Source organism: Triticum dicoccoides, chromosome 2A, assembly GCF_002162155.2.
Source record: "Triticum dicoccoides isolate Atlit2015 ecotype Zavitan chromosome 2A, WEW_v2.0, whole genome shotgun sequence".
In the NCBI taxonomy this organism is placed as follows: domain Eukaryota; kingdom Viridiplantae; phylum Streptophyta; class Magnoliopsida; order Poales; family Poaceae; genus Triticum; species Triticum dicoccoides.
This window is the reverse complement of record NC_041382.1, coordinates 462,531,779-462,543,824: the sequence shown is the minus strand read 5'-3', so window position 1 is coordinate 462,543,824 and position 12,046 is coordinate 462,531,779.

Genomic DNA, 12,046 nt, shown 5'->3' with positions numbered 1-12,046 from the left:
TTTACTTTTTTCACCCACGCCTTCTTCCTTCTCGCTTACCCATTCCCGCACACTCCAGCTCTAGCGCCCAAGATCGCGTTCTTCTCCTCAAACCACTCCAATCATGTACGGAGCAGGAGGCAAGTGGATGGTCTCCTCCCTCACGGAGGAGAACATCAAAAGGTTACGGGAAGCTGGATGCTAGGCCGCGGACATCGCGCACCGGCTGCCAAATGCGGGGCAGATCGTCCCCACGCCCGAACCCCATGAGAGGGTAGTTTTTCTTACCCATTTCATCCGCGGACTGGGATTTACTCTCCACCCATTTGTCCGCGGGCTCATGTTCTACTACGGGCTAGATTTTAATGATCTGGCCCCCAAATTCATCCTCAACATCTCGGCGTTTATCGTCGTGTGCGAGGCCTTCCTCCGCATCAGGCCCCACTTTGGCCTATGGCTGAAAACCTTCAATGTCAAACCGAAGGTGGTGGGTGGCCAGCAAGCAGAGTGCGGAGGCGCCATGGTGGGCAAGATGCCTAATGTCACCTGGCTCGAGGGCACCTATGTGGATACCATAAAGGGGTGGCAATCGGGGTGGTTCTACATCACCGAGCCACGCGACTCCAGCTGGGTGGCGGCCCCCAAATTTCGATCCGGAATCCCCACGCGGCTCACCTCCTGGAAAAAGAAGGGCCTGCCTGGGGTTCTTCGGTACAGCTGACCGGACTCCAGACCTGCATCCAGAACATGACGAACAAGAAAATCAAGCTCGTCAACGTGGTCCAGGTTATGCTCTTCCGCCGGATCCTTCCGTGTCAACGACGGGCATTTGTTTGGTGGGAGTTCGACTCAGCCAAGCACCAGACGCTGCGAGAGCTCTATGACACGACGCACGAGGACGTCTGGAGGGTGTTTCTCAAGGGCACCGAGATGCCTCCCTCCCTCACCGAGGACCGCGGACTCAATGCAACGTGTCGCGCCCATCCAGTAGGCTTTTATATCTCTCGGGGTATTTATTTGCCCTAGTTTAGTTATGTGCTGGATCTAAGCTTTCATGTCATTAACAGGACTGGATAGAGACAGCGGAGCAGCTTGATTGCCCAGCCCCCCTGCCTGAAGATCCTGCAGACGATCTTCTAACGAATATGCTGACTCCGGCACCTTACGAGGTGCCGGAAAAGAAGGCCAAGAAGAAGGCCACGGGGACCTGAAAGGGTCTTCGGCGCAAGGTTATATCGGACTCATCGTCCGATGACTCCGGCGCGCACTCCTCCCACGGAAACAAGGAGGAGGAGAAAAGTTCTCCCACCCAGCCAGGGGAGACAAGAAAAGGAAGGGCGACCCATCCGGGGAGGCCGAAGGGTCCGAGAAGGGAAAGACCCTCCCTCCGGGCAGTGCCATGACGGCCGCCGACAGCGGCGACGAGTGGCTACCCAGGGACAAGCCCCTGGCGAAGTCTTAAGTGTCCGGACACCATAGTACTTCATGGTATGTTTTATTGTACTGCCTTTCCTCATGCCGAACATGATTATGCAGTCCGTCCCGAGCTCATCTCGACGTACCCTTGTCGAGCGGCTCTTTGGACTCGTCGGATATGAACAGCGGTTCTCCTCCGACCGCTTCCACCCCTCGCCCTATGGACACCGCCGAGGTGTTGTCTCAGAAGGCACCAAGCCAAGGGGAGGTGATCCTGGGGGCGCCTCACGGCGACCTCCCGGACCCTGGGTACCAAGGGAGCGAGGCTCCTATGGGCTTCGAGTTCGGGCCCCTGCCGGACACTGCGTCAGAACCTCTGATGGTTCCGGACTCCGGCAGGCGGTCCCCCATTAAGAGGAGCCAACCATCCGTGTCGGTGTCCTCTGTCCAACCAGAGGCACCGGAAACCCTGCTAGAAGCGCTTCGCAGCGCTTCCATCGAAGAAGAGCACCGAACTATCATGAGTGCGGTGGTCGAGAAGGTTCAATCTGCCAAAAACGGACTGACCGAAGCTTTCGCCAGCCTCCTAACAGGCTTTGAGGTAAGCATTCAAAATATAAGAAAATGTTACCACATAGATAGTAGCCCCTGCTGCTCTGTTCGGTGTTCGCAAAGAAAAGCTGAATAGAGTACCAAATGATAACTCAGGAGTCTAATTAGAGTATGTCTATGTGTATGTGCAGGCTTCACTGCTAGCCGCTGCCGCACGTACTGCGGAGGTCTCTGCGCTGAAGCAGGACCTGAAGCGGTCCAAGGACGAGCTGGGCCTTACCAAGAGGCAGCTCGAAGAGAGCAAAGGTAGGATATACCCCTGTCTATATAGTTAAAAAGAAGTTCGGGTGTAAAGCAATAGGATCATCATGAATTTGTCAGGGGCCATGACCGAGGTGGAGACCCTGAGGAAGGCGTTGTCCGAGGCCGAAGACAAAGCGGCCAAATAACGCATTGAACAGGAGAAGCAAGAAGCCCGGGTGGGTGAGGTGCAGCAAGAGCTCGAGGCTCTTGCCAAAAAGCACGAGTCCTTGGAGCTTGACTCTAAGATGCGAGAGTCCGAGCTCACGGAGGCGCTTGAAAGCGTCCGGAGCGCCAAGGCCGAAGCCCACAAGGCCCTCTAGGAGATTGACGCAGTGAAGAAGATAGCAGAGGGTAAGGCATTCCTTATGCAAAGCAAGCACGTGAAGGAGACTTTCCTTTTTCTTACCCAAGTTCGGAGCTCTCCAGGAGCGTTTGTAGATCTTCCCTGCAGTGTACTGGATGCCGGGGAGTTTTACCGGGCTGAGGAGGGGAGCTCAACGGACAAGTTGTTCTGGTCTCAGTATACTGGGACCGAACACCCCGTGCCCTTGAGCGACCAGCTGAAGCAGTTGGTCGAACTTCACAAGGCGGCCGAACAGGCCATGAGGGGCCTTATAGTCGGGATGTGGCTTGGCGAGCCCCTGTCCGGCAGCTACTTCGGTCTAGTGAGGCGGCTTGTGGAAGCCTACCCACGGCTTGAAGTCATCAAGCGGTCTGTCTGCATCGAAGGTGCAGGCAGGGCTTTTGCCCGGGCGAAGGTGCACTGGGCGAAGCTGGACGCCGTGAAGCTGGTGAAGGAGGGGCCACCAGAGGGCAAGGAGCATCGCTGCCCCAAGAATTACTATGAGAGTGTCCTGAAGGGTTCCCGCTTAGTGGCAGATGACTGTGCCAAGGATGTAATTTTTGAATGAACATGCCCATGTGATCCTGTAATCTGAAACTAGTTCGTTTGCGCCATGCGACGCTTTCTTAATTTAAATTATTACCTTCTATGCGGCCGTTTATAAAATCTGAGAGTTGGCCAGTCGTCGGCTTTTATCCCCATGTGACTAGTACTGGGGTGTTCGGGGTAAATCTGAACACTCTTTACCCCAAATTTGGGTCCTTCAAGGGAGGTGTTCAGCGCAACGAACCAGGCAATCGGACTATAATGCTTTATCACTCTCACTTAGCCATAGAAGTCTATGATTTTAATTTTTTGGCGAAGCCCCTGGTATTCGGAGGGCCGAATTTGGTGTGCTATACACGCCCAAGCTAGACAAGGCCGACTCCTCGCCCGAAGCGGAAAAAGTCTTTAAGGACTTGAGACCTCTCGAACAGCGACCAGTCTCTCGCCTTATCATGACAGTCATTTTTTGGCTTTCTCTACTAAGGTGCTCATCCGGAAGAATCGGGACACAATCGCAGTAGTTCTCCCACCGCTACCTTAGCCGATATAGCGGAACATAAGGTACCAAAGCATGCGAGCCGGGAAACCCAACATTTGACCAAAGACATGATTCGGAGCTGATGCATATAATGATATAAGTTCGGGGTGCCACACTGTCGAAAGTGTTCGGACTTCTTGCGCCATTTTATGGGGTAAACGAGAGCCCCTGGCGTACTGACCGTACCCGAACGTGCGGGTGCGGATTGTCGTAAATGGACATATAAGAGAAAGAGAAAAACTTAAATAATGCAGTGACAGCTTAATGATATGCATTGTTATTTGAATAATACGTCGAAGTGTACTGGTACAAGTAGTGCAATAAGCATAAAGTAGGACAATTCGAAGTGTCCTATCCCAGGGCAAGCTATGCATAAATAGTGAAAAGCGGGTATATCAAGTATTACTAGAGACCACCTCGTGGTTCCCGTGTTCATCTTAGCTTCTTGCCGCCTTGGTTGTTGCTTCCGGAATGTGTCCGGCAATCGAACTGCCGGAAAGGGCTTCCAAAGAGTCAGGCCCTGAAAGAGAAAAGGAATGTCAAATGTATACAGCCCCTAGTGTGGTTAAGCCACAATGCGGGGCGTGTCCTGATTGTGCCCCCGCATGTGTCCATGGTATTTTCAATGCGTAGTTATGCACGCGCGGCACGGATTTTGTCGCTTCACCATGACTGGGACGGGGGCCAGATTGCTAGGCGAGCTCTGATCGTGCCAGGCGATCCTGTTGCAGCTTGTTCCGGACTCGCTTGAAGGTGTCTGGGGGATGTTGTTGGGGAACGTAGCAGAATTTAAAATTTTCTATGCATCACCAAGATCAATCTATGGAGTTATCTAGCAACGAGGGAAAGGGGAGTGCATCTACATACCCTTGTAGATCGTGAGCGGAAGCGTTCAAGAGAACGGGGTTGATGGAGTCGTACTCGTCGTGATCCAAATCACCGATGACCGAGCGCCGAATGGACGGCACCTCCGTGTTCAACACACGTACGGTTGGGAAGACGTCTCCTCCTTCTTGATCCAGCAAGGGGGAAGGAGAGGTTGATGGAGATCCAGTAGCACGACGGCGTGGTGGTGGAAGCAGCGGTGATCTCGGCAGGGCTTCGCCAAGTTCAGCGAGAGGGAGAGGTGTCACAGGAGGGAGAGGGAGGCGACAGGGGCCTGGTTCGGCTGCCCTCCCTCCCCCACTATATATAGGGCCCCTAGGGGGGCGCCAGACCTAGATATTGGATCTCAAGGGGGGCGGCGGCCAAGGGGGGTGGCTTGCCCCCCAAGCCAAGTGAGGCGCCCCCCACCCCTAGGGTTTCCAACCCTAGGCGCAGGGGGAGGCCCAAGGGGGCACACCAGCCCACCAGGGGCTGGTTCCCTTCCCCACTTCAGCCCATGGGGCCCTTCAGGATAGGTGGCCCCACCCGGTGGACCCCTGGGACCCTTCCGGTGGTCCCGGTACAATACCGGTGACCCCCGAAACTTTCCCGATGGCCGAAACTGGACTTCCTATATATAATTCTTCACCTCCGGACCATTCCGGAATTCCTCGTGATGTCCGGGATCTCATCCGGGACTCCGAACAACTTTCGGGTTACTGCATACTAATATCTCTACAACCCTAGCATCACCGAACCTTAAGTGTGTAGACCCTACGGGTTCGGGAGACACGCAGACATGACCGAGACGACTCTCCGGTCAATAACCAATAGCGGGATCTGGATACCCATGTTGGCTCCCACATGCTCCTCGATGATCTCATCGAATGAACCACGATGTCGAGGATTCAATCAATCCCGTATACAATTCCCTTTGTCAATCGGTACGTTACTAGCCCGAGACTCGATCGTCGGTATCCCAATACCTCGTTCAATCTCGTTACCGGCAAGTCACTTTACTCGTACCGTAATGCATGATGCCATGATCAACCACTTGGTCACATTGAGCTCATTATGATGATGCATTACCGAGTGGGCCCAGAGATACCTCTCCATCATATGGAGTGACAAATCCCAGTCTCGATTCGTGCCAACCCAACAGACACTTTCAGAGATACCCGTAGTGCACCTTTATAGTCACCCAGTTACGTTGTGACGTTTGGCACACCCAAAGCACTCCTACGGTATCCGGGAGTTGCACAATCTCATGGTCTAAGGAAATGATACATGACATTCGGAAATGCTCTAGCAAACGAACTACACGATCTTTGAGCTATGCTTAGGATTGGGTCTTGTCCATCACATCATTCTCCTAATGATGTGATCCCGTTATCAATGACATCTAATGTCCATAGTCAGGAAACCATGACTATTTTTTGATCAACGAGCTAGTCAACTAGAGGCTCACTAGGGACGTGTTGTGGTCTATGTATTCACACATGTATTACGATTTCCGGATAACACAATTATAGCATGAACAATAGACAATTATCATGAACAAGGAAATATAATAATAACCATTTTATTATTGCCTCTAGGGCATATTTCCAACAGTCTCCCACTTGCACTAGAGTCAATAATCTAGTAACATTGTGATGAATCGAACACCCATAGAGTTCTGGTGTTGATCATGTTTTGCTCTAGGGAGAGGTTTAGTCAACGGATCTGCTACATTCAGGTCCGTATGTACTTTACAAATATCTATGTCTCCATTTTGAACACTTTCACGAATGGAGTTGAAGCGACGCTTGATATGCCTGGTCTTCCTGTGAAACCTAGGCTCCTTGGCAAGGGCAATAGCTCCAGTGTTGTCACAGAAGAGAGTCATCGGGCCCGACGCATTGGGAATGACTCCTAGGTCGGTAATGAACTCCTTCACCCAGATTGCTTCTTGTGCTGCCTCCGAGGCTGCCATGTACTCCGCTTCACATGTAGATCCCGCCACAATGCTTTGCTTGCAACTGCACGAGCTTACTGCCCCACCATTCAAAATATACACGTATCCGGTTTGTGACTTAGAGTCATCCAGATCTGTGTCGAAGCTAGCATCGACGTAACCCTTTACGACGAGCTCTTCGTCACCTCCATAAACGAGAAACATATCCTTAGTCCTCTTCAGGTACTTCAGGATATTCTTGACCGCTGTCCAGTGTTCCATGCTGGGATTACTTTGGTACCTTCCTACCAAACTTACGGCAAGGTTTACATTAGGTCTGGTACACAGCATGGCATACATAATAGACCCTATGGCCAAGGCATAGGGGACGACACTCATCTTTTCTCTATCTTCTGCCGTGGTCGGGCATTGAGCCGTGCTCAATTGCATACCTTGCAATACAGGCAAGAACCCCTTCTTGGACTGATCCATATTGAACTTCTTCAATATCTTGTCAAGGTACGTACTTTGTGAAAGACCAATGAGGCGTCTCGATCTATCTCTATAGACTTTGATGCCTAATATATAAGCATCTTCTCCAAGGTCCTTCATTGAAAAACACTTGTTCAAGTAGGCCTTTATGCTTTCCAAGAATTCTATATCATTTCCCATCAATAGTATGTCATCCACATATAATATGAGAAATGCTACGGAGCTCCCACTCACTTTCTTGTAAACACAGGCTTCTCCATAAGTCTGTGTAAGCCCAAACGCTTTGATCATCTCATCAAATCAAATGTTCCAACTCCGAGATGCTTGCACCAGCCCATAGATTGAGCGTTGGAGCTTGCACACCTTGTTAGCACTCTTAGGATCAAGAAAACCTTCCGGCTACATCATATACAATTCTTACTTAAGAAAGCCTTTAAGGAATGCCGTTTTGACATCCATTTGCCATATCTCATAATCATAGAATGCGGCAATTGCTAACATGATTCGAACGGACTTCAGCTTCGCTACGGGCGAGAAAGTCTCATCGTAGTCAACCCCTTAAACTTGTCGATAACCCTTAGCAACGAGTCGAGCCTTGTAGATGGTCACATTACCATCTGCGTCTGTCTTCTTTTTAAAGATCCATTTATTTTCTATGGCTCGCTGGTCATCGGGCAAGTCAGTCAAAGTCCATACTTCGTTTTCATACATGGATCCTATCTCGGATTTCATGCCTTCTAGCCATTTGTCGGAATCTGGGCCCGCCATCGCTTCCTCATAGTTCGAAGGTTCACCGTTGTCTAACAACATGATTTCCAAGACAGGGTTGCTGTACCACTCTGGTGCGGAACGTGTCCGTGTGGACCTACGAAGTTCAGTAGCAACTTGATCTAAAGTTTCATGATCATCATCATTAACTTCCTCTCTAGTCGGTGCAGGCACCTCAGGAACATTTTCTTGAGCTGCGCCACTCTCCGGTTCAAGAGGCAATACTTCATCAAGTTCTACTTTCCTCCCACTTACTTCTTTCGAAAGAAACTCTTTCTCTAGAAAGGATCCATTCTTGGCAACAAAGATCTTGCCTTCGGATCTGAGGTAGAAGGTATACCCAATAGTTTCTTTAGGGTATCCTATGAAGATGCATTTTTCCGACTTGGGTTCGAGCTTTTCAGGTTGAAGTTTCTTGACATAAGCATCGCATCCCCAAACTTTTAGAAATGACAGCTTAGGTTTCTTCCCAAATCATAATTCATACGGTGTTGTCTCAACGGATTCCGACGGAGCCCTATTTAAAGTGAATGTGGCAGTCTCTAAAGCATAGCCCCAAATGACAGCGGTAGATCGGTAAGAGACATCATAGATCGCACAATATACAATAGAGTGTGATTACAACGTTCGGACACACCATTACGCTGAGGTGTTCTAGGCGGTGTGAGTTGTGAAACTATTCCACATTTCCTTAAGTGTGTGCCAAATTCGTGACTCAAGTATTCTCCCCCACGATCTGATCGCAAGAACTTGATTTTCCTGTCACGTTGATTCTCAACCTCACTCTGAAATTCCTTGAACTTTTCAAAGGTCTCAGACTTGTGTTTCATTAAGTAGACATACCCATATCTACTCAAGTCATCAGTGAGGGTGAGAACATAACGATAGCCACCGCGAGCCTCAATACTCATTGGACCGCACACATCAGTATGTATGATTTCCAATAAGTTGGTTGCTCGCTCCATTGTTCCTGAGAACGAAGTCTTGGTCATTTTACCCATGAGGCATGGTTTGCACGTGTCAAATGATTCGTAATCAAGAGACTCCAAAAGTCCATCTGCATGGAGCTTCTTCATGCATTTGACACCTATGTGACCAAGGGGCAGTGCCACAAGTATGTGGGACTATCATTATCAACCTTACATCTTTTGGTATTCACACTATGAATATGTGTAACATTACGCTCGAGATTCATTAAGAATAAACCATTCACCAGCGGGGCATGACCATAAAACATATCTCTCATATAAATAGAACAACCATTATTCTCGGATTTAAATGAGTAGCCATCTCAAATTAAAGGAGATCCTGATACAATGTTCATGCTCAAAGCTGGCACTAAATAACAATTATTAAGGTTTAAAACTAATCCCGTAGGTAAATGTAGAGGTAGAGTGCCGACGGTGATCACATCGACCTTGGAACCATTCCCGACGTGCATCATCACCTCGTCCTTCGCCAGTCTCCGCTTATTCCGCAGCTCCTGCTTTGAGTTACAAATGTGAGCAACCGCACCGGTATCAAATACCCAGGAGCTACTACGAGTACTGGTAAGGTACACATCAATTACATGTATATCACATATACCTTTAGTGTTGCCGACCTTCTTGTCCGCTAAGTATTTGGGGCAGTTCCGCTTCAAGTGACCACTTCCCTTGCAATAAAATCACTCAGTCTCGGGCTTGGCTCCATTCTTTGGCTTCTTCCCGATAGCTTGCTTACCGGGCGCGGCAACCCCCTTGCCGTCCTTCTTGAAGTTCTTCTTACCCTTGCCTTTCTTAAACTTAGTGGTTTTATTCACCATCAACACTTGATGTTCCTTTTTGATCTCCACCTCCGCTGATTTTAGCATTGAATATACCTCAGGAATGGTCTTTTCCATCCCCTGCATATTGAAGTTCATCACAAATCTCTTGTAGCTCGGTGGAAGTGACTGAAGGATTCTGTCAATGATCGCGTCATCCAGGAGATTAACTCCCAGCTGAGTCAAGCGGTTGTGCAACCCAGACATTTTGAGTATGTGCTCACTGACAGAACTATTTTCCTCCATCTTACAACTAAAGAACTTGTCGGAGACTTCATATTTCTTGACCCGGGCATGAGCTTGGAAAACCATTTTCAGCTCTTCGAACATCTCATATGCTCCGTGTTGCTCAAAACGCTTTTGGAGCCCCGGTTCTAAGCTGTAAAGCATGCCGCACTGAATGAGGGAGTAATCATCAGCACGCTGCTGCCAAGCATTCATAACGTCTTGGTTCTCTGGGATGGGAGTGCCACCTAGCGGTGCTTCTAGGACATAATCTTTCTTGGCAGCTATGAGGATGATCCTCAGGTTCCGGACCCAGTCCGTATAGTTGCTGCCATCATCTTTCATCTTGGTTTTCTCTAGGAACGCGTTGAAGTTGAGGGCAACATTAGCGTGGGCCATTTGATCTACAAGACATTTTGTAAAGATTTTAGACTAAGTTCATGATAATTAAGTTCATCTAATCAAATTATTCAATGAACTCCCACTCAGATAGACATCCCTCTAGTCATCTAAGTGAAACATGATCCGAGTCAACTAGGCCGTGTCCGATCATCATGTGAGACGGACTAGTCAACACCGGTGAACATCTTCATGTTGATCGTATCTTCTATACGACTCATGCTCGACCTTTCGGTCTTCCGTTTTCCGAGGCCATGTCTGTACATGCTAGGCTCGCAAGTCAACCTAAGTGTATTGCGTGTGTAAATATGGCTTACACCCGTTGTATTCGAACGTTAGAGTCTATCACACCCGATCATCACGTGGTGCTTCGAAACAACGAACCTTCGCAACGGTGCACAGTTAGGGGGAACACTTTCTTGAAATTATTACGAGGGATCATCTTATTTAAGTTACCATCGTTCTAAGCAAATAAGATGTAAAACATGATAAACATCACATGCAATCAAATAGTGACATGATATGGCCAATATCATTTTGCTCCTTGTGATCTCCATCTTCGGGGTGCCATGATCATCGTTGTCACCGGCATGACACCATGATCTCCATCATCATGATCTCCATCATCGTGTCTTCATGAAGTTGTCTCGTCATCTATTACTTCTACTACTATGGCTAACGGTTTAGCAATAAAGTAAAGTAATTACATGACATTATATGTTGACACGCAGGTCATAAATAAATTAAGACAACTCCTATGGCTCCTGCCGGTTGTCATACTCATCGACATGCAAGTCGTGAATCCTATTACAATAACATGATCAATCTCATACATCACATATATCATTCATCACATCCTTTTGGCCATATCACATCACACGGCACATGCTGCAAAAACAAGTTAGACGTCCTCTAATTGTTGTTGCAAATTTTTACGTGGCTGCTATAGGTTTCTTAGCAAGAACGTTTCTTACCTACGCCAAAACCACAAGGTGATATGCCAATTTCTATTTACCCTTCATAAGGAAGAGACAGACACCCGCTAGCCACCTTATGCAACTAGTGCATGTCAGTCGGTGGAACCAGTCTCATGTAAGCGTACGTGTAAGGTCGGTCCGGGCCGCTTCATCCCACGATGCCTCCGAATCAAGATAAGACTAGTAATGGCAAGTAAATTGACAAAATCAATGCCCACAACAACTTGTGTTCTACTCGTGCATAGAAACTATGCATAGACCTAGCTCATGATGCCACTATTGGGGAACGTAGCAGAATTTAAAATTTTCTAAGCATCACCAAGATCAAAATATGGAGTTATCTAGCAACGAGCGAAAGGGGAGTGCATCTACATACCCTTGTAGATCGCGAGCGGAAGCGTTCAAGAGAACGGGGTTGATGGAGTCGTACTCGTCGTGATCCAAATCACCGATGACCGAACGCCGAACGGACGGCACCTCCGCGTTCAACACACGTACGGTTGGGAAGACGTCTCCTCCTTCTTGATCCAGCAAGGGGGAGGAGAGGTTGATGGAGATCCAGCAGCACGACGGCGTGGTGGTGGAAGCAGCGGTGATCTCGGCAGGGCTTCGCCAAGCTCAGCGAGAGGGAGAGGTGTCACGGGAGGGAGAGGAAGGCGCCAGGGGCTTGGTTCGGCTGCCCTCCCTCCCCCCCCACTATATATAGGGCCCCTAGGGGGGCGCCAGCCCTAGAGATTAGATCTCAAGGGGGGCGGCGGCCAAGGGGGGTGGCTTGCCCCCCAAGCCAAGTGAGGCGCCCCCCACCCCTAGGGTTTCCAACCCTAGGCGCAGGGGGAGGCCCAAGGGGGTGCACCAGCCCACCAGGGGCTGGTTCCCTTCCCCACTTCAGCCCATGGGGCCCTCC